The sequence below is a fragment of the Strix aluco genome, chromosome 5 (assembly GCF_031877795.1).
Source record: "Strix aluco isolate bStrAlu1 chromosome 5, bStrAlu1.hap1, whole genome shotgun sequence".
Taxonomy (NCBI): Eukaryota; Metazoa; Chordata; class Aves; order Strigiformes; family Strigidae; genus Strix; species Strix aluco.
This window is the reverse complement of record NC_133935.1, coordinates 80,571,658-80,594,642: the sequence shown is the minus strand read 5'-3', so window position 1 is coordinate 80,594,642 and position 22,985 is coordinate 80,571,658. Positions and strand designations below refer to the sequence as shown.

Sequence of the window (22,985 nt, the reverse complement as noted above, 5' to 3'; positions counted from 1 at the left end):
TTACTCACGGAAGGTTTTGAACTGATTTTTTTCTTTTCAATAATCAACCTAAGAAGCACAGTGACTCTTAAACCGTTTGAGTCAGCCTGAGAGGTTTTTGATCATAGCAGAATAGTCAACTGATAGATAAAAAATTATTAGAGAAAAATAGCCATTTCTGCCATTCTCAATACCTTTTTCATCAACCACTTTTCACCAGCAATAGCTCTTTCTTTTACTTACACTCTATGTTCTTTTCAAATTGGTATTATTTTCTTGAGCAATCAGTGACTCCTTTACTCTAACAGAATCTAAATATTTTCTCTAATGAGCATAAGAGATAACAATGAATCATGTTAATCTTTAGTTGGAACTGTAGTGCAACAAGAAACTGATGCCATTTAAAAAACCCTTAATACATGGGTTGAAGTTTGTCATCTCACTAAGGAGCGTAAGATTATTTGGTTCTACAACTTAGAAAGGAAGCATCATTGCACTGATGATCCCACACTAATTACACAAACAGTGTAAAACATGTCTTGCTTTCTATTTCTTATGCTAAAAACCATAACAGAATGTCCCTGTAATAGGTGAGAAAAGAAAAAACCCAATCTTAGGAGTCTGGTTGTTCCACAAGCATTATTTTGAGTCTTTCCAGTGGCAGTGAATGTTTCATGGCTTGATGGCCAGTTCACCAGACTGGAAGCTGTCTCAGACTGAGAAGTGGGCCAGTCTCAGAAAGCTACAGAAATCATAGACAGACTGGTTTGAGACTCACAGCTTTCCAGATACCTTCAGCAGTCTCAGGTTCATCACAGATGTGATCAGTCTGATTTTAAGCAAAGCTGCATCAAGTTCAGGAGGTGAGAAATTAATTGGGGTGAAAGGATAACTTTGGCTGTGGTCATTAGCTAAAGCAGAAATGAACTTAAACTGAAAAAATAAATGTTTTGGCTAGATACTAGGGAGAATGTTCTCATCATAAAGGTAATGAGGCACAGGGACATGCTGCCTGGGAGAGTTGTGGAGTCTCCACCATAAGTTTTCAAGAAAAAAATCTTTTTTCAGAAGTGACACAATACTCCTGACTCTGCTTTGGGATGGGAGATAGGCTGAATAGTCTCTCCCATTGTTATTTATGTTGCACAACCACTATATTTCTCATATTTACAAGCTGTCTCTGTCCTTGGAGCTTGTAACAGTGCAGTTACACAGATTTACACTAGTTGGGGGACTGGGATAACATGTTCATGACTCGCGTTCTCATGCCATCAACTCCTCGGCAGCTTCCCACTGGTGACGTCCAAGCTCAGAGTCAGAGTGCAGTATCCAATCTCAGTTAGGCAGGCTAGTGAGCATGTTTGAAGGTAATACTCTATTGTCATGCAAGGATTTTGCTGCAAAACCCTCTCTACTGCTTGAGTAAGAGTATGGGAAGCAAGCAGGCTGACATTTGAAAACTTGAAACTGCAGATCTCATTGATCTCTTGAAGCTCTTAAATGATTGAAGTGCAGTACACCTGACAAATTGAACAGCATTGCCAGTTGGTGTAACATAGAGCAGCTCTGTTGACTTTGTTCCTAATTTATCACTCTAGGATTTGATCCACTGAATCCTGAATTAGATTTTTATATATTTGTGAACTATTTATACTATATGAAAAATCAATACCTTTTTATTGTCCACCAGATTTAGGATGGTTAAAAGGAATATTTCACTATTCTCCAGGGTCAGTGCAGAGGGGCCTTGAATGATGAAAGATACAGTAGTTTTTGAATTGAAGAAAAATTTCAGGGTAGAAAAGAAAGAGTGTAATTTAGGCTAAATATCTTTTCTATCAATGATATGAATAATACATTTTTTCACAAACTCACGACAAAACATAATGTCCTTTTAGAAGATGACATATAGTTCTCTATCTCTCTTTAAGAAAAAGTTATTAATTTTGAAAAATCTTCTTTCTGAATTTTTTTGCATTTTGTATGAGCCATAAAGCCTCCAAGGAGTTATTTGAATTTCAATAATGTCTCATACTTTTATTAAAATATACTCTAAACCTGCTTCAGTAATTAACATGAAGATAGGACCCTTATTTCTAGCAACTGAAATCTCAGTTATTTCAGATTTTCCTTAAGTATACTTTTGATTAAATAATTACTGTATAACAGTATTAGCAATTTGTGTATGATAGGGAACATAGCACAAATTTCCTACTTGTGTTTCTGCAGTGTATGCTTTTGCCAGTGTGTTTTATGAGTATTTATTAAAGATGATGCCTTGAGTTAATAACATAAAATACCTACTAGTTTCATAATCATTACTGCAGTGCAGAAAGCATCAGAGTTACAGTAGTTCTGCATTGACGACATCAGTAGATTTACTGCATTCATTTCCTTATGCAAATATTCAAAAAACATACATTACTTTATAACCTTATATAGTGTATTGCCTACACCTAAGGGTATCAAAGCCTATGAACATGCAGAGTGGACTTTAAAGTTGACGGTGCAAGTCGTGCTGTTTCTTCCTTTCTTGTTTCTCTGTTGTCCTAATATTAGAGCTCATTTAATGCTCATTTTTGTAGACCCATACACTTCTGCACATTCCCTACAGTAAGAGGTGGGACTGCTAACGGTCTTTACATGACAGACTACACTGCTATCTGTCTCAGTGATGCAGCATACTGCTGCTCCTAGAGAAGAGCAGGAATGGAATAGACACTCATAACTAGTCTGTGTGTGATTTAAGCAGAGACCTGTCACGCGTTCTCTCCCTGCAGACACACATGATCTGCCTCTGCGTGGCAGAGCTTACTTTTCTCTTGAAGGACAACCTTGTTTGCTTCTGAAATTTGTGCAACTTTTTCTCATTCTCAAGAGAAGCATGTTGCTTTTTGCTTTTACTGCCTCTGCTTCACCTCAGAAAGGGAATGGTGGAAGGTCTGCTTTGCTGGCAGATGTCTAGGCTGCCTCCTCGGAAGGTAGATGTTTGCAATGCAGAGTGTTATGATGTAAGATCCTGGAGTAGGAACCCTGAATGACGTTCAAGTCACTTAAAGAAGAGGGTCAAAAGGGACCCTGAAAGATCTTGATCTTCCTTTGCTCTTACCCAAATCAGGATCAACTTATGTCTTACCTAACTCATGTCTTGACTGGCTTGTTTTTAAATACCTTTGGTGACAGGAACTTCCTAGACTTCCCAGCAATTTATTCTGTTGCTTCACTCTCCTTACCATTAAAAGCTTTTCCTGAGGTCTCGTTACCTGTGTGACAATTTAAGCGCGTTACTTACCTGTGATAAATCTATTTTTTCACACCTGTAATTCTTCTTCTTGATATTCTCTGGACTCTGTCTCAGTGATTTATATTTCTTCTTAAAACATAATGCTCAAAGCTGGGCACCATATTCCAAATGTGTCCCTACTAGTGTTGAGTAGACAATAATGTTTACATTCCATATCTTGCAGACAATGTTCCTATTTATTAATCTCAAGTAGGAAATTTCCCTTTTTCACAATATGATACCACAGTGTTGAGCCATGCTCTGCTTCTGACCTTCCGTAGCCTTAGATCCATTTCTGTGGAACTGCTACCTTGCCTGTTGCCCATCTTCCCATATTTGTGGCAATACCTATGTGAATAATTTTATGGCTGGTCTACTTTCCATCATGGGTTATTTTGGGAGCCAATATTAATGTGTAGCTGATCTGAAAAAACCATTGCTTTCTGGAACTTGGAAGACTTAATAATCAAGCTAGCTATCAATAACTCTCTGCCCTCTACTTACCTGGCAAACAGATAGTCAATTATGCATCAAAATAATGTAAAAATTAATACATAATAGTAGTCAGCAATCAGCAATCAATTTTAGAACAATTCTTTTGTTTCAGGTACAATCAAGACCACTTTCATAGGACATTACATAGAACTATGTATAATTTTACAGAATAATATGTCTTAATTAAACATGGAGAGTATCTGCAATCGATACAGATGGAGAATGCATTCACATTAATCTTATTGAAAGAGTTTAAGTTTAATTTTAGGAAAAGAGGAGTACAGAGAGTTCTAGTCACATCTTGAAGTCCTTCTGCTACTGCTGTCATGGAAGTTTTACTTGAGAAAGGACTATAGGATTTAAGACCTGCATTTCAAGTGGATTCCTTTATTAAAAAATAAACATAAGTGAATGAATACATGCAAAAGAATTCTAGCAGGATAATAATGGAAACAAATAGAAAAAATATTGAATGGATTAGCACACTTAATAGGTCTTAGGTTGCCTAATGAACAATTAGCCTAGTGTTTAATCTCCCTTGATCCATTAATTTTTGCAGCTCTTACTCTCTGAAGATAAACAGGGATGATTCCGAATGTGCTTTTGTTTTTGAAACTACTTATATTAGTATTACATTGTAATCACTGGCATGGAAACTGTGTTATAAATGGGAATGGACAAAAATGGGACATGCTAGAGCACCTATTACTTGGTGTTTTAAAAAAGTGTTGCAAAAACCTTGCAGCATTCTAAAATAGGACTGAGATGACTCCTGTTGATTAAACATAGGTGAGTCTACATGGAAGTTGTTTTTTAAGGCCTAGGGAACCACTGTTGACCATCTAACAAGTGGCATTATAATGCTAGGCTCTGCTGACTGTGATCACACACTGTATCTTAGGTACTTTACTTAGCATGATCTAGGTTCAAGAGACAACATATTGGATGAGTATTCAGGATTGCTAAATGCTGAATGCAGGTATTACCAGTGGAGGAAAAAAGCATCAAGCTGCATCCCGCTGGTTGCCTGAATGTGCCCCCCTGTGTCTTTCTATCACAGACAGTAAAAAAGTTCTCCCTCACATGTAGACCCTTCACTCAGTGCATCCAAGTAGTGTTTATTTAGTAGTCCCAGTCTGATCAAGTTAGACAGAAGGTAGAGGAAAGGGGGTACTTGAGAGTACATAATGGTGACTTGTACTCTGATAGAGTCATGCCAGTTAAATCTTCAAAGCAGCTGCTTACCTGTTCAGTGGGAATTCAAGGCTTGGAAGTTAATGGTCAGGAACTAATGAATTAGACTGAAAGTGTTTTAATTTACTGAGATATATTAAAAGAACATGTTGGTTAGTTTGAAGGCTAGAGGGGACTTCTTTGTTGCGATGTTAAGGTGCTTTGTGAATTACTACAGATACTTGAGTGAGTCCTTTTTATTTTTTTCTTCCTTCCTGAGGCTTTTTTGGTTTTGATAGTAACTCCTACTCTTATATGCATGAACCTAAGAGCTGTAAAGGGTTCTTTAAGGAGCTTTGGGGCAAGTACCTGTAGCAGCTCCATTAGGACCCTTCTGATGTTATCCATGTCCTGGCCAGTTTGGAATATGTTCTAGGCTAGCCAGGGAAAAGTTTGAGTCTTAATAAAAGAAGAGAAATTAAACAAGAGAGGCAGAAATGGTGTCTAGGGGGTATGAAGTTCTGGATTCTTGCCTAATGCCACATTCATCAGGCTTAAGGTAGGTGAACTCGGTGTGGGTTTGCCAGCAGCAAAGTCAAACTTGTCATTTGAGACTTCCTGATTCATAGCTCCACAGTTATGATCCTGAAAGAATGAGCAGCTTCTGCCTTTTCATGGGCCTATAGCTGGAATACCCAAATGAATGCCAATCCCATATTTGTATCCATCACTCAGCTCTGCAACATTCACTAGTATATTTTATGCTTGGAGTTGGTCTGGAGGCTTCCCTTCAACAAACACCCCCAGGAAGCTTTTCTCTGACTTGTGGACAACCAGGCTGATAGCTAAAGTTAGTGATCATGATGGTCACTTCATACTGAACGTGCTAAACACGTGTCATGCTAAACATGATACATGCTGGACAATGCAGCAGTTAGGCATCCCTCTGTTTAGTAATGATTGAACCAACAGAAGCCATCACCCATGCAGATCCCTCTGGCAAAGACAAAGCAACAGGTTGTTCAAATTTCGTAAGAAATTTTCTTCTGAAATATTAATGTGGATGTGAAGGTTGACAATTGTTTGGTTGGAGTTGTATGTGGTTTTGAACTAGAAATGGCCAGAAACAATCAAGAAAAAATGTAGCAAATTGGAAGATGATAGGACAACAACATCACTATGCTTCTGTGAGGCTCCTGAGGGCTCTTTGGTCAAAATGTTGACTGGAATGACACTTGGAACATAGAACAAAGAAATAGCAGAAAGGATTTCTTTAAGGAATGTTGTATTCAAGACAAGTGAAGTCAAGCCATTCATCAGCTATACTTATCTTTTTGGTATGGGTCCAAATGGGCAACTGGAGAAGGTCCAAAGGAAAACAGCAAGAATAACAATATTCTAAAAAAAGCACATGGCTAAAAGAAAAGCAGTTATTTCATTGAGTCAAGAGGAGATGACTGAGGGAGGCATTACATAAATGAACGTTAAAAAGCCAAAATCTAGTCTCTTTGCTGTATAAAAGGCTGGAATGGAAAGTACTAAATTGCTTCTAATTTCCATAGCAGAGAGAACAAGAGTGATAGCCTTGATTGCAAAAAGTGGGTTTTAGTTTAGTTAAATTTTTGGAGACCTTATGTCCATAAGAACAGTGAGGCACAAACATGTGCTGTTGCAGGCTGTGAAATCTCTGTTGTTGCAGATTTTAAGGGAATCATTCAACAAGTATTAGTTAATAAAGACTTGGAGATAGTTTATGCTGTCTTTGGAGGGGGAGATGGATCAGATGAAGTCCTTACTGGTGTCATTATCTGTGGAACTATAAAAGCTATGTTCAGGAAAATGGAATGTTGTGTACAATCTTTGAAAATGAAGAAACTTACATGAAAATAGTCTCTTTCTATCCATTTCTACCCTAATGGATAGTTCACCTTTTCAGGATAAGTTCTAATTGGGACCTTGTGCCCTCACCAGGAAATCACAGGGACTAAGAAACCCTATTATTCTCTGCAGCCGCTCCCTGGACATTGATTTAAGGTATCTAGGTCTAAATGAAACTATTTGTCTACTTCCTTCCTTAAAATTGGTGAATGTGAAATAGACAGGCAGATTGAAAGGAATATGTGAGACTTGACTCCATCTTCTTACCTACTGGCCAAAATACCTAGATTAGTGACATTTTAGGAAGCAGGAACATCTCCCACAGATAAGCAGACAACAGGGCACTGCTGGGTCACACCACTCCCTGCTGTTACAAATGGATGCTTCAATTTACATTTCGCCCTTTGGCCAAGAAACCTGGGCTTCAAGTCATCTGCCAACAATCAGGAGCTGACGTTACCTCCAGACTAGATTCTTCTTCCTTTCCTCATACCGAATAATGCCACTAGGAATATGTTTATCCGAGCTTGATACTCAAAAGTGTTAACATTAAGCTTTCACCTGGATATCTGCTTCTGGGAAAAATTTTGATCAGATGGACTGATATAATTGAGAAAGTCATAGTTCTTAGAAATCTCAAAAATGTCAATGAAACAATAAAAAGATATCAATCTTTCCCTATTCATCAGAGGGCTCTAATGCTGTTGAAATGCCTGATATTTCTAACAGTCTTTCAAATAGTCTCTGAAACTGTTAAAAGAAAGACACCTTTCCCACATTTTCCTTCTCTGCCTTTCACAAATGATGGTTCTTTTAACCTCCTTCTCCCCTCTTTGTTTGTTTAGAGGATCAAAGCTTTTTTATTTATTTCTTTTTCCTCCCAAACAGTTTCTGGAGTGTTAAAAAACACCATGGGTATACTGAGTTTACATTACAAACAAGTTAAAATTCCCAGTCTGTCAGAGCTTTTCTCCTAGGATACCAAGGATAGCAAAGTTCAGCTAAGCTGCACAATTAATCAGAGATCACTTCTGAATGAAGAAGAAAAGGTTGTTTTAAACAGAGCTATTCTCTTTTTGGAAATTTAAAGTCCACTTCAGAAAGCAAAATTATTATTCTCTGAAAGTTATCTCACATTATTTGTATTCCTGGAACTACCCCATTAGGTCATCTTCCCTTTTCACTCATAAAATCATCTTAATGAATCAGCTGTGGGATTAGCCACATGTAAATACATCCTTATTGACAGCCACACTGACAAGTGAATGGATGAAAAAGGGCATGGACTGCATGTTGCTTTTGCTAGAACAGCAGTCATTTTTGTTCTGCTTTCAAGACCCTGAGGCAGACAGCTTATTTCTCGGTTATGAAGAAAATGCTATTTTTCAAGGTAAATGTATCCTGTAATAATGGTAAGGTAAAAAAGCATGTGCTGGGTGGTTTAAGTTTATTTGGCTGAAACAGACTTCAGTGTTGATCTACCATTCCCACATGGGCAATTGCTACCCTTTTCTCAACTTTTGAGAGCAAAGACTAGCCTGATAACTCAACCTAGTGCATCACTCCCATGTAAGATGGGCTTACACCTTTTTAAAAAAATGCACTGTCTGTTGATCTCATTGCCTGTTATTGTCAGGGGTCTTCTAAAGCCCTCATGGTTGCAAGGAAGAAAGTGAGCAAACACAATTAAGAGAGCCCAATGGAATACACTGAAAACAGTTGCAAGGTATATTTGACAAGTGTACTTTAGTGTATTCTTACAGCGTTTGGAAAAAAAAATGTTAAGAAGATTCCTATAAACTTTGTAAATTTTCTACTAAAATGTCATTCTGTGGTAGCATTTTGTGGACAAGTATTTCATAGTGAGGAAAAGCAGATCCTTATTACTGTCTATGCAAATAATGTGCTGTACAGACCAGCATTGTAAGGTATCCTTTTCACATAATTTTGCTAAAGTTTAATTCAATATTACTGCACTGATGTCCCACATGAATTGGGAATTCCAGATAGTAAGTCATCTTCATCATCTGGATGTGTTTAAGGGTCGTTTAGATGCCATGCTGGGGGATATGGTGTAGGGGAGAACTTTGTAGAGTAGGGCTGATGGTTGGACTCGATGATCCCAAGGGTCTTTTCCAACCTGAATGATTCTATGATTCATTGGGGGCCCAACTTAAATGTCTCTGTGCAAACACAGGTAGCACAGGGAATAAACAATAGGAACTAGACTTGCACACACCTGCACAACTATGATCTTATTGGCATCACGAAGATGTGGTGGGATAGCTCCTATGACAGGAGAGTCGGAATGGAAGGGTACAGGCTCTTTAGGAAGGACAGGCAGGGGAGACGAGGAGGGGATGTCACCCTCTATGTCAGTGACCAGATGGAGTGCCTGGGGATGGATGAGGAGCCAACCGAGAGCTTATGGGTCAGGATTAAAGGGAAGGCAGGGACAGGTGACATTATACTGAGGGTCTGCTACAGGCCATCTAATCAGGAAGACCAAGGCTCTCTACAGGCAGCTAGGAGCAGCCTCACATTCACAAGCCCTGGTCCTCAAGGGGGAATTAAACTGCTCTGATATCTGTTGGAGGGACAAGACAGCAGGGCTCAAGCAATCCAGGAGGTTCCTGGAATGCGCTGATGATAACGTCCTTCTCCAAGTGATAGAGGAGTCAATGAGGGGAGGTGCTATGCTGGACCTTGTTCTCACCAACAAAGAGGGGCTGGTGGGGAGTGTGAAGCTCAAGGGAAGCCTTGTCTGCAGTGACCATGAAATGGTGGAATTCAAGGTTCTTAGGGCAACTAGTAGAGTGTGCAGCAAGTTTGCTACCCTGGACTTCAGGAGAGCAGACTTTGGCCTCTTCAGGGATCTGGTAGAGTACCATGGGATAAAATCGTGGAGGGAAGAGTGGCCCAAGAAATCAAGTTAATACTCAAGGATCACCTCCTCCAAGCTCAGGAGCGATGCATCCCGACAAAAAGGAAATCAGGTAAGAACACCAGGAGACCTGCATGGATGAACAAGATGCTCCTAGACAAACTCAATCACAAAAAGGAAGCCTACAGAGAGTGGAAGCAAGGACAGACAGGCTGGGAGGAATGCAGAGAAACTGTCTGAGAAGCCAGGGATCAGGTTAGGAAAGCTAAAGCCCCAGTATAATTAAATCTAGCCAGGAACATAAAGGGTAACAATAAAGCTTTTAGAGGAACATCGATGATAAAAGGAGATTAGGGAAAATGTGGGCTGTCTCCAGAAGGAAATGGGAGACCTGGTTACCCAGTATATGGAGAAGGCTGAGGTACTCAACAACTTTTTTGCCTCAGTCTTCATCAGCAAGTGCTCCAGCCATACTGCCCAAGACTCAGAAGGCAAACGAGGGGACTGGGAGAATGAAGAACCACCCAATGTAGGAGAAGATCAGGTTTGACACCATCTAAGGAACCTGAAGGTGCACAAGTCCATGGGACCTGATGATATGCATTTGTGGGTCCAGAGGGAACTGGTGGATGAGGTGACTAAGCCACTATCCATATTTAAGAAGTTGTGGCAGTCTGGTGAAGTTCCCACTGACTGGAAAAGGGGAAACATAACCCCCATTTTTAAAAAGGGAAAAAAAGAAGACCTGGGAAACTACAGGCCAGTCAGTCTCACCTCTGTGCCTGGCAAGATCGTGGAGCAGATCCTCCTGGAAACTATGCTAGGGCACATGGAAAATAAGGAGGTGATTGGTGACAGTCAGCATGGATTCACTAACGGCAAATTGTGCCTGACAACCTGGTCTAGTGGAAGGTGCCATGCCCATCACAGAGGAGTTGGAACTAGATGATCTTTAAGGTCCCTTCCAACACAAACCATTCTATGGTTATATGTAGGTGGTTTTTGTCCCCTGCTTTTTCAAGGCAGTGTTAAATACTGGTAAAATACATCTGTTACAAGGTTAAATCAAGTTCTTTCATCTACTGAATACTGAAACATCTGGAATCTTTTACTATGGAACCAAATTAGATGTCAGCTGACATATAGTGAAGATGTCTTGTTGACTGACTGAACATTAGTAAAAATGCCATTAAAAATCTATGATAAATAAACAGAATGTTTATGGCCATATTCTCAACTAGTGACACTCAATGCTCAAATAATTACACGATCTCACCAAAAATTATAATGAAGCTTTTTAAAAACTCCCTCATCATGGCAAAACCAGTTATATTTTTTCATAAAATATTAATTTTTAAATGTTCTTGCAGATAAAGTAATTTTTGATATTTCTTAGCCATGTGAGCTGATCCAAGCAATCAAACTATTTTAACAGCTCAGAACCGAACTCTACACGTCTTACTGTACAATATCTTTCTCTTTGTCTCCATTGTTTTCTCTGTTTATTTGTTTTCTCTTATGAAAATACACAGAAGTGAGGAAAGAAAAAAATCACTCTATGAGTTCTGGAAAATCCACAAAATTTACTTCTTTATTTTTATCAGATCTCTGGCTATTTGATTCTAACAGCAGGGCAGACAATTTCTGCTAAGCATCACAAGCGTAATGTAATATTTTCAAACACTAGCAGAGCAATGTCTTCTCATGCTTTCCTAATAATTTCTTCACTGGATGATGCAACCACTGTGAATGAAATTAATAATAATGATATAAATATATAATAGCTATAAAATAATACAGAAATTGCTAGGCAGTAAGTACCGGATCAAAAAACAGCTCAGCCAAAGACCTCCTATAAAAAGTACATGTAGAAATGTTCACTTAAGCACAGTTGCAAGTCTCCCATCAGGAAGGCATGACACATACAAGCTGAAGCTGGTATGCGATCTAAGGAGCCTTAATCACAGCTACGTTATATAAAAAAGACAAACATCCTCATGCTATAAGCTCTACATTAAAATGGTCAAGAATTGCAATGAATACCCTACATAAGACAACCAAGGTCAACAAGGTCAAGAATGGTCTAAGAGACTCTCAGATAACACTCTAGCTTTCTCTAGGGCTCCATTCCTCACTAGAAAAGAGGAGTGTATCTAGTCTGTAGGATCCCTTTATTCCCATAGCAGAGGACTGGGGTTGCGTGACAGCTTCTGCACCACCTCAGCCCTGCTATTACATGTCCATGGTGCAGGGAGCCACGCCATTGATGGAATAATATTTAAGGATTTTTAGTGATAAAAAATTTTAGGAATAAATTTAGCGAGAAATTTTAGGAATTTAGGGAGGAAACGATATTTTGTAAGATTGTAATGCTCATTGGTTTGATCACACAGTATTCAATGACTGTTACAAACCACTACTGTCCCTGAGTGCTAGATCTGGCATCTGACATGCTAGTTTTGCTGGAAGAGGTTTATGGAGTCGTACCATACATTCAGGCATCCCCTTGTCACTTATCTCAGCCAGCTTCTTTGCAGGGCTAATTCCAGAGAAGAGTCCCAGTACTGCCAAATCTCAGACTCAGTAAATTGCCTTGCAGCATCCTCCTTCGCAGACTGCAAGGTATTATCTCAGTCAGCCTAACTACATGTGTCTTTGAGGACCAGCCACCACAAATGAGAGAGGCTGAGGCTTTGCAGAGCCACAGATTATGCAGCTATATAGTTACGTTAACCTCTCCAGATGCAGCATTTAGGTAACACAAAAATTGTCTCCGATTTGGGTGTCGACTCATTAGTGGAGCTTTCCATGGGAATGGAAGCTAATATATGAGTCTTACTATGTTTCTCAGATGAGGGTGCATTCAGTTGCTACATCCTGCACACTCTTTTTGCTCTGTTTTCCACCAGCATGTCATCTTCTAGACAAAGGTTTTGCACAGTTTTCATGTTCCCTTCAGCTTCTTCCTCCTGGCTAGCCCAGTCTCTGCCTCCTCCTCTGTACCAGTGGTAGGTGACTTCCCTGTACCACCCACCCCCTGTGCTCCTCTTTTCTTTCTTTTTTTTTTTTGGCAGTTCCTGCTTCCAGCCTTTGTCTGTGCTTTTCCTGATTTCATCTCAGTCCCAACCCTTTCATTTTAATTCCCTATTTTATTCCTCCCTTTGTTCTCTCCTCAAGCACCTCTCATTTTCTCAGAGCAGTCCTGTTTCTTCTCACCTGCATAATCTACCTCCCCTTCTCAGCACCCCTGCTCTCAGGCAGTACCTTAAAGTGTACTCTAAGCTAACGTATTCATCCTTCTTCCCATGAATACCTTTCTTCTAACGCACTAATTCTCCTAATACAGTTCTGACCTATGAATTTGCTGACTTTGTGGTCACCCACTGAGCTTTTGACTTCATTCTCCCTCGTGTGCACTTGCTTATTTTTCCTCTGGAATCTGACAGTCTCTCCACTGACTTCCTAAGAGATCACATCAATCTGCTTCTACCTCCTTTGTTTTTACTGCACTGTCTCTGGATTTTATCTGAAGCCCATGCATTGCTACAAGTTTCCCCTCCCTCCTTTTCTCAAGGATATGCTTAATTTGTTGATGTGTGCTCACTGTATGCTGATACCTGGTAAGACTTTCTGGTCACCATGAACTTCTCTTACATTCCACCTCTCCACCTAGCTTCTTAATTTTTCTTATTCCTTTAAATTACCTGGAAAAAATCAGCTTTATGATATTTTTTCTACTAGCTCACCCTTTCCTACATCTCTGCTGCAGTTCCCTTCCTCAGTCAGTATGCCTGAATGCAATCCTCTGCCTGGTTAAATTTTGCAGTTACCACTTCCATAACATAAACAATATATTTCCCCTGCTAGTTGGATCACAGGATAATTTCTAATCTCTTTAATGAGAGTGTCTTCTTCACCACCTTCACCTGCTTTATAATCTCTCCATATTACAACTGACTTACCATTCCATTTACTTTTCTTCCAGCTTGAATACTCATCTGAGTGTCTTTACTGCTCTTTCTTTCCTTTCCTATCAAGCTATTTTCTTCTTTATTTTTCCCATTTTATCTCCTACAGATCTATTTTTCTCATTTTTTTTTGTCTTCACAACATTTTTTCTTCTCTATTCAGTTTTCTAATTCACAGTCTAAGAATTTCACAGTCTCACAGTATCCACCAGAAGTCTGCTCCACGTTCCCACTTCATACATGAAATGTTCATCAATGATTCCCTCCATACACACCTTGCTTGATGCATATTTAACATAGTTTGTATACTTGGTCATCATCCTGTAACCCTTTGGATGTACTGGGAAAGGGGCTTTCAAGGTCAAGGCCATCAGTACTATTAAGGTCAAGCCACTCGCTAGACTTTATAGTGCTCTGAAGGAAGACTGCCTCAGTAACTGAGGTTAAGACCATGACTTTGCATGCAGATAAGTTGAGTCTTAGGTATTTGAGGCAACCTATTGATTTACATGAGGAGCCCATGTGTTCCTATATAAGTACTACAATTGCTAACTACATAAATGCTCCAATAATCTCAGCATAGCTATGAACAAGAGCATGATAATAGTTCCAACTACATCATTTTATATTTGAGAGAGACAATATGAGATAAAAGCAATATAGTTCTACAGCCTTTCTTTTGGGTGTAATTTGCTATAGCTCTAGTAAATTCTTTTATTTTTGACTTTAATGGGTTCATAGAGATTTGCCCCCTACGAAAATTTGCTACATTGCTTTGGAAAGACAGCTGGAAACAAGACAGTATATTACTTGCAATATTTTTGAAAATCTGAACATCCCTGAAATAGTATGTCCAAAAACCTCAAAAAACAATAGATAAACTAGGAAATTCATGTAGATCACACACTGGATTCTGGATTATCTGAAAAAAGAACCAATTGCACTAATCTGTAATAGTTAAAACATTTCTAACAATGAACTCTGTTTTTGTCTCAGTGGAAATATCTGACAATTGCACTGAGGCTGTTCCCAGATATCGTTGTGCCCAGAAGGAATTCCTATTTTTTTGTCATTTTACTCCTACTACTAAAATAAACAGATGATTTTCAAGCCAATGTGTATTTTCATAAAATGAAATGTGTCCCAGATTTTTCTGCCAGTTTAGGGCTAGATTATCAGAGTGAAAGTTGTCCTTATTAAGTTCATAGCCAGTAACAGTCACAGGCAGACAATTAGAAAGATGGTACCAGCTGAAGACTATGCTCTTTCCCTACCACCTTTGGAGCCCAGGTCCATCACTGCCATGCTACAGACATTCAGCACAGGTTGCAGGGGCAGGGTGGTTAATCATCATTCTGGTCACCCCTTCTCATTGGCTGCAGATACCCCTCCATTGCAAATGCAGCCCACATAGGAATTAAAGCACAACCTTATTCTCCAGTAGAGAGCAAGAAGACAATCTTCTCTTTAACTCTCTGACCTGGGTTAAGGCCTTGATTAAGCTTTAAACCAGCTGTCAGTTTTATATCAACAAGCAGGAAAAAAGCCAGTCAATATTACATGATCTACTTCACAAGAGCTTCTGTAGCTTACTGTGGTTATACAGATTCACACACAAACTGTAATGCCTTCTGATCCTGGAGTGTGCCAAACATCTCTGTGGTGTTCTGTGGCACCCTGAGAGTGATAGTATGCCTAGCATTTTATCACCCAGAAAAATTCATACTAACTGATCAAACTATAGTACAACATGTTGGAAGAAACAAGGTGCAGAAATCCTGATAAACATTTATTAGGGTTTTGGAAACAGCTTTCAAAAACTGAACAGGGTGAAGTCTCTTCTACAGGATGCTGTTGGCAAGTTCAACAGTCTCATAGGCAGGATCTCACACCCTGTAAAAGCTTTAGATTGGATTCTCAAATCACACTACTAAACCAGACTCTTGGTGGGTACACACTTCATGTGACCCTACGGAATTCTTGTAGACCAATAGAGAATTTAGCTCACCAGGTTTAAAGATAAAGTTGCAATTTGACCCCAGCATAAGTGACATTAGAACCAGGTCATTTAGGTCTTACAGTATTCTATATGAGACTCTGTGAGCTTCAGAATAATTTATGTGCTGTAGGACACTTCCATAGAGAGTTGTGTTTGCACAAAACATCTGAATAGCTCTTTCTTTAAATGCCAGTACATCTCCTTACACTTTCTTAATTTCCAAATTCAGCTCCACTTACATAATACAGACCACAGCACTAAATGATACCAGTATTTGTAAAGTATTTCTTTTCTTTTGGCTTTCCAGTCTGATTTAGTACTTTTCTTCATCACAATTTAATTAAGTGTAAAAACATAAAGTGAATCCAGAAAGATACTTTACTCCTGCATCTTGCTTTAGAGTCACTCTTTCAATGATAAAATTAGAATCTTACTTCTAGACAAGGTGTCAACATTTGCCTAAAAAACTTTATTTGTAGAAGCTTATAAGTAGGTCATCAGCACAAGTAACCCAGACAAACATAAAGAGTGACTAGAAAAGCATCTCGGCTCTTGGACGAAAGTCTTATTTTAATGTACTTGATACCAATGCCATTTTGCTTGTTTTTATGTTACAGAACAGTAAAGCAGTTGGTGAATTTTCTGTTTTGAAGTGTGTTTTATGTTTTATATATAATGCAGGACTCCAGAAATACTGAAAGTAACAGTGGACGGCATCATTCTTTAAAAAAAATCTACCAGCAAAAAAGCCACAGAAATTAAAGTATGAAATATCCTAGCAGAGGACAAATTAGCTTGCGTTGCTCTTCAAGTAATCAATTTATTAAGAGGGATTTGCGTGGATTGTTACTGTAAATGTCACTCGAAGAGTGAACATTACAAAAGTACAATTTTTCGATTACCCTAACTGTGAATAAAAGTAGCTTAATGTGCAATTTTCAACAATATAACTGAGGAAGTTACATTTTCCTGTAATATTTGTATTTATCAATATAAACAACAGCAGAAGAAGTCATAATGATTTAGGTGTATTTGAAGAAAATGAAAAAAAGTAATTTTCCTGAAATATGTATTTGATCAGGTGGGTTGTGTGCTTTTCAAATTGTTTTCATGCATATTTAATCAATGTGAGACATATACTTATGCAAGCTGAAATAGGTACCAGTCTGTGTCCCAGGCTGTTGTGTTTCACAGTCTTCTGACTGGGATTTTTAAAAGCTGAATTATTTAAAAAATGAACTAAAATAATCTTCAGCAGGTGGCATAAACTGAGAAAAAGACAAAGAACTCACAAACTACCAGCAAATCCTTAGTTCAGTTCAATGGAGCATTGGTAAGGTGCCTAGTTTTTCAAGAATTGCTTGGTTTTTTTTAATCTAGATTGCTGAAATACAGGGATGTATGTGTAAAATGATCCATGGAAACACTGCAAAAACCTGAGGGGGAAAAAACCCCGAATCCAACACGCACCCCAAATCCTACCTACACAGTGGCATAGAGATACACTTTCTCACCCCCACATGTGTATCTCAGCAGATATGTGTGCCTGACACACACACAGATGAAAGATACAGACCCACACACCTCTAGGTCTACACAGAGTTAGATAAACACTGTCTAGGAATATAACCACATAGGAATATAAGCACATTTTGTGAATCTATACATATAATACATCTATATGCATCCAAGAAAGCACAAGTGTAGATATACACACATACACACCCAGAGACATAGGAACACAGGCACGGCACATACATAGGCACAAGCAGCTCTAGAAGGACACACATATACCTTTACAGCTGGATGCATACTCACATGGACAGATAGATATACAGGCATATATGAGGGAGAGTTTACATTGGCTCTATCATCCCTGATAATTTCTCCTTTCGTTTTGAAGACTTCCAATTTTAGGATCCTGGAGTGAGCCAGGTCCCTGCAGGGGAGATACCTCAGGAGGAGCAAAGCATTTCCAGTTCCTTTAATGTTCCCCACCTCTCTTCCCCCTCTCTCCCAGCAGCAGATGCAGGGAGATGAGCTGGGTACCCAGCACGGCTCTCCCAGCTGCTGGCTTGCACTTTGCGCCCCAGTTTAAGGAAGGGTACAGACGACAAGCTTAAGATCGCCTCCCCTCAACCCCAAAGCCTGCCTCTGCGGGAGCAACATCTCTGGCCAACATCTGGACACAGCTGCTTTGCCCTGGGCGAACCAGCCCATTTCTGCCCGTCCCCCCACCCCCAGCTGTGCACTGGAGGGGGTCTCCCTACACCCTACCTGCCCTCTGCAGGTGTGAAAGCCCTTGTGTCCCCTGTCCCCCCCTGCACCCCCGTTTCTCTTGCCCCCTGACTCCCGTCAGCAAACCCCTTCGCAAACAGCCGCTCTAAACTTTTTCCCCGGCTGCACAACCCGCAATCCCCCGGGCAGCGGCTGCATCTCCGCGGGAGGGCGGGACAGACGGGGTGGGTGCGGGTTGCAGGGACCCGGGATGCAGGGATCAAGGCTGCAGGGTGTGGGATGCGAGGACTGGGATGCGGGATGCGGGGTTGAGTGGACCGGGGTGCACGGATCCGCCACGCAGGATGCAGGGACCGGGATGTGGGATGCAGGGACCAGGACGCGGGATACCAGTGCCCGGCTCCTTACCGTGCAGTGCAGGTAGGTCCCAGCGAGGGTCTCCAGCTGCTCCCGGGCATCGCGGGCCTCCCGATGTGCTCGTTAAACATCCACCGGGGAGTCTAACCCCCCAAACTTGTGTGAGCTGCTTCCTCTGGGAACAGTCACGCTTTCTCCCCCCCACCTTGGATCGGATCCCGGTGGAAACTCATCAAGGCCTCCTAAGCGGTCAGGGGTAAGGCTGGGAGGGAGGAGGAAGAGAAGGGGACAACGGGAGGGAGAGACTGCAATCACCAGGCAATGATCCCCGTCCCTTCCCCTCTCCTCTGGAGCACCCGCTTCCCATTCCTCTGAACAACTTTGGCTTTCCTTGGCCAGGCAGCGCCTGGTACCAGCGCTGGTAACTGGGGTCCCTTTTCGCAGCCTGGCATCTTTCTAGATTTCCTCTCCTTGCCGGGCAAAGGGGATTGGTGCAAAGCTTTAAATTAGGAGGCGACCTAGAGTTGCAAAGACAAGGAGTGAGAGCCGGCTGGCATTTGCAGGCTGCCTCTCCCGGCACTCGGGGCGTGCGGTAGCTCCGCAGCCGGTGCTACGCGGAGGGGCTGGCCGAGGCTTAGTCCTACCATTTATTCATTTACTGCCTTTCTAGTTCTAACTTTGAAGCTGGCCACCGCTCCTGGCACGGCCGGGAGCGGGGCTGTGGCAAGGAGCCCTCGGGCGGAGGCGAGCCGCTGTCCCCATGCTGCGGGGCTGCGCTCCCCGCGGCTGTTTAACAGCGCCGGCAGCGCGGGCAGGAGCGCAGCCCGGTCGCGGGGTGGGGGAGGACACGGAGGTGGGGGGGGTGGGGGGGGGGACGGGACACGGAGACGCTGCTGTCGCCTGGCAACCCCGCATCCCTGCCCCGAGCATCCCTCCCCCAGCGCCCTGATTGGACGGGGCCGGGGGGGGGTTGGGGGGGACGCCCCTCCGAGGATGCTGCGCTCTGGCACTGCGACTTGTCGCATCCTCAAAAAGCCGGGAGCGGGCAGGGGGGACCGAGAGCAGACGGGAGAGACGAGGCAGTTCAGGGTGTTGTATCACTGTCCTCCTGCCTTCTCTCTTCCAGCTGGCTTGATATATTCCCTTCTGCTCTACATCTCCTAGAAAAAGAATGTGTTTGTGTATGTATATATACACACACAAAATATACAAATATATGTGTTTATATAGATGTATATAAGTAAGCATATATATTTTATACATGCTATCTGTATTATATTCTTTGTGTTATCTCTCTATATTCTAACTCTCCCATATGGCAAGACAGAAGAAGAATAGTTACTGGGGAAAGATCACTCCAGAGTGCAGCAAAGCTGAATGCAAAAGGAAAAAGACAGCTACATTTTTGTGTTATATAGATCTGAAAACCAAAGGTTTACATCACCTGGAGTGTTATCAGGAGGTCGCGGTCCTAAAGAGAGAATTAAACACCATGAGGTGAGTGAGCTGTAACAGTCAGTGAGGGTGGATACTTTGACTTCAGAGAGGGTGAGTTTAAGCCGTGCTGCATGGGGCACCGTTGGTATTACGTGTGGCTTCGTTGCTCATTCTCTGCTACGGGGAACAGCAAGCACCTAGTTGAGTGTAGTATGGAGAGGGTGTCTGTAAAATCCCAATATCTCCCTTTCCATCCCAGCTCCGGTTGGGACACTGTGAATTTCTCACCTCTAACTCTCCAGCAGAGAGAAAGCCATCATCCGCTTCTCCCTGAATGCTCCTTTCCATCTTCGGACTTGCCCCCAGCCCAGCTCCCCACTTGCGTACCATCAGTGCTCGGGTAAAGCAAGGAAAGAGGCACTGCAGTCAGGAGCTGCAATCCAGCAACTCACATGGGGCCACTATTGTCTCAGCAGCCACGGTTCTGGTAAGGAATTAAGCCAAAGTAAAGTGAAATAAAACAAAAAAATCCGTTTCTGCTTTTTAATATTTTATGTTATTTAACATCTGCTTGCTTTTGTGATCTACCCATTACATTTGAGCTACTTGGCTAATTTTATAAAAGTTCTTTTCTTGGAAGCCAAGGACATTTGCTAAGATGTGCATGTTAAACTGTTTCATTAAGGGCTTCAAAGTCAAGCAGGGAGCAAAATGAGAGAGTCCAGTTCCTCTCAGGTTTACTCTACTGTCAATTGGATTAAAATATACATAAGACATTGCAGTAACGTCAGGGTAAGCTGATATGAATAGGAAATCAGTCCCATGTCTTTGAAATCATAGCACAATTTGACAAACACGGCTGGAGTACTTTTTTTTCACAGTCTTGCAGGCTGGTTGCCAGGAAAGACTAGTGGAAGAAAGAATCTGATTCTGCATTGCCTTGTACACAGCAGCCATGGATCAAAATAAGTATGAAAGTAACTTTTTGGTTGGGTAGGATATAAAACCCACTGTGTATGAAATTGGTCACCACAGGCACCACGTGAAATTTGGCTAAGATGTATTTTATGATTTGCAGCAGACCACTTGGAGGCAAGGAGGTGACCTGGTCATTCATGCCTTTGTTTCGAGAAGAATCCTTGTCACTGATGGTTCACTCTTTTTCCATGCCTCCTGTTGTGCAATATCTGATAACAGTCCCTAACATGGCTACTACTTGCATTTACACCTGATTTATGGCTACTGAGAAGCAGGGAAACAAGCCTGATCAGCTGACCAAGCTGTAGGTGAAGGCACAAGGGTTTCAGTCCCACTGTCTGTCAGTGAGCTTCCTCAGCTGGTTCTCCTGGCACAATGGGGTCTCATTTTAGCCATGAGAGAACTGACCAAGTCATCCCAAAGAAGGATTTTGGAGACCTTATTGCAGTGTATGATTCTGGAAGAACCATCTTTAATTTGTAGGGAAAACAACTGTGCCTCGATTCCCCTTTGGGATAGCATGTGCTACATCCAGAGCATGTGTTTTCAGACAGCCAAATGCTGAGACTTACAGGTATACACAATGTTACAATGCAGGGTAATCCAAAGATCTCAGTGAAGCTCTGTGCTAAGCTGTGTTTGGGTGTTACTAGGCAAATTACTCACTTGAGGCTAAATTGCGCACCTTACACTACGCTTAACTGTAGATATACTCATGGTTAGACACAGTAATCAGGCAGTATAAATTCTGCCAGGGGACAGCTTTGAGAAAAAAATCAACAGCCCGCAGTGTCTTTGACCTGGATCCAAAGAAGGAGTCTTAATATGAAATTTATTTATTTATTTTCTGTCTCTGACACAAAGATGTTAAAGCAGCATTAAAAGTTTCTGAAATAGGAATATTTTGCCTTTGTGAATTATCTGTTAGTGAAATGATAGTTATAGCTACTTAAAAGATAGTTTCCTTTCAAATTGAGTTCCCACATCACACCAAATTGAATTTGTAGAAAGCTTTGATGAGCAGAAGAATTTGTTTTTATAAAATTCATGAATGTGATTAATTAACAGACCACCATAAATAAACAGATGCATATCTTTTCCTTACATGGAATTTTAGCACGAGCTTCAAGACTGTACACATGGGAACTTTCCAATTTTACATTTGACAGCAAGATACTGTTCCAGCAAAACACTTTGTAGGGTTCCCTAACTTGCTATAAGCAGCTGTTTTGAGACACGCTCAAGTTATTTGCTGATTAAAGCCTAAAGTGATGCTTTAGAAAAATTGCAAGTGTGCATGTACAGCCGGTGAGTGATCTATGGATTGGGCCCAGCCTACCTGAATAATTCATGAGGCCTGTGATCTTTCCTCCTTTCCTGGGGACCTTACAGAAATGGACAGGGAATAGGGCCATGGATCAATGAGTTTTTTCTAGTAAATTGCTCCCTGCCACCTGATTTCCAACAGCTCTGCAGCTGTTTCCTTTGTGTGTGACTGGGCATAATCCCATTCTGCGGCAGTTGTCCTGAGCTAACAGTTGTGGTCATCACCACAGCACCAAGCCTGGCATATGTCAGTGGTTTGAGGCACACATCAGCAGCACCTAGAGATGATATCATGTTCTCCTGGGAGTCTACCAATTTCAGGGTGCACAACACCAGTTAGATGGAACAGGAAGGCTACTGTCCCATTTTTGCGTAGCCACAAGGGTCTAGATGTCTCTTCATAACACTATGACCACAGCAGTCTCCATCTTTGGAGATGCAAAGATAAAAAGTTCATAGTGGCTGATGCAGAGATCTACAAAGCCCCACACTATCTGGCTCATTCCTACCTGCCAATTGTAGGTAACATTGACATACTCTAGAGGAACAGCCCGATGACACGGGGCTTTCAGAGAGACACGTGTCCCCATCTGGTAGTTCTTAGGGGAGATCCACAGCTATAAAAAGCGTAAGGGGTGTCACTCTGTCCTACTCAAGGGCCTCATGCATCGCTGTGGAGAATTATGCACTGTTGTGGTGGGTTGACCCTGGCTAGACACCAGGTGCCCACCAAAGCTGCTCTATCACTTCCCCTCCTCAGCTGGACAGAGGAAAGAAAATATAACGAAAGGACAGGGAGAGATCATTCACCAATTACCATCACGGGCAAAACAGACTTGACTTGGGGAAAAATTAATTTAATTCATTACCAACCATATCAGAGTAGGATAATGAGAAATAAAACCAAATTTTAAAAACACCTACCCTCCACCCCTCCCTTCATCCCAGGCTTAACTTTACTCTCCTTCAGGCATCCCCCTGCTCCAGTGT

The 22,985-nt window shown here is 41.4% G+C and overlaps 1 protein-coding gene across 6 annotated transcripts in view; it reads right to left on the bottom strand.

Moving 5' to 3' along the window:
* GRM3 (glutamate metabotropic receptor 3) overlaps positions 1-19,043 on the bottom strand; it is a 111,366-nt gene extending 92,323 nt beyond the window's left edge. For 4 of the 6 annotated variants that reach the window (XM_074827933.1, XM_074827938.1, XM_074827935.1 and 1 more), the window contains exon 1: positions 18,306-19,043. The gene's annotated coding sequence lies outside the window, so the exon portion shown is untranslated. Of the gene's footprint in view, positions 1-17,477; positions 17,518-18,305 lie in introns of those variants that run through there. The other 2 variants (XM_074827934.1, XM_074827936.1) reach the window with 1 other exon arrangement.
* Positions 19,044-22,985: the final 3,942 nt, after the last annotated feature.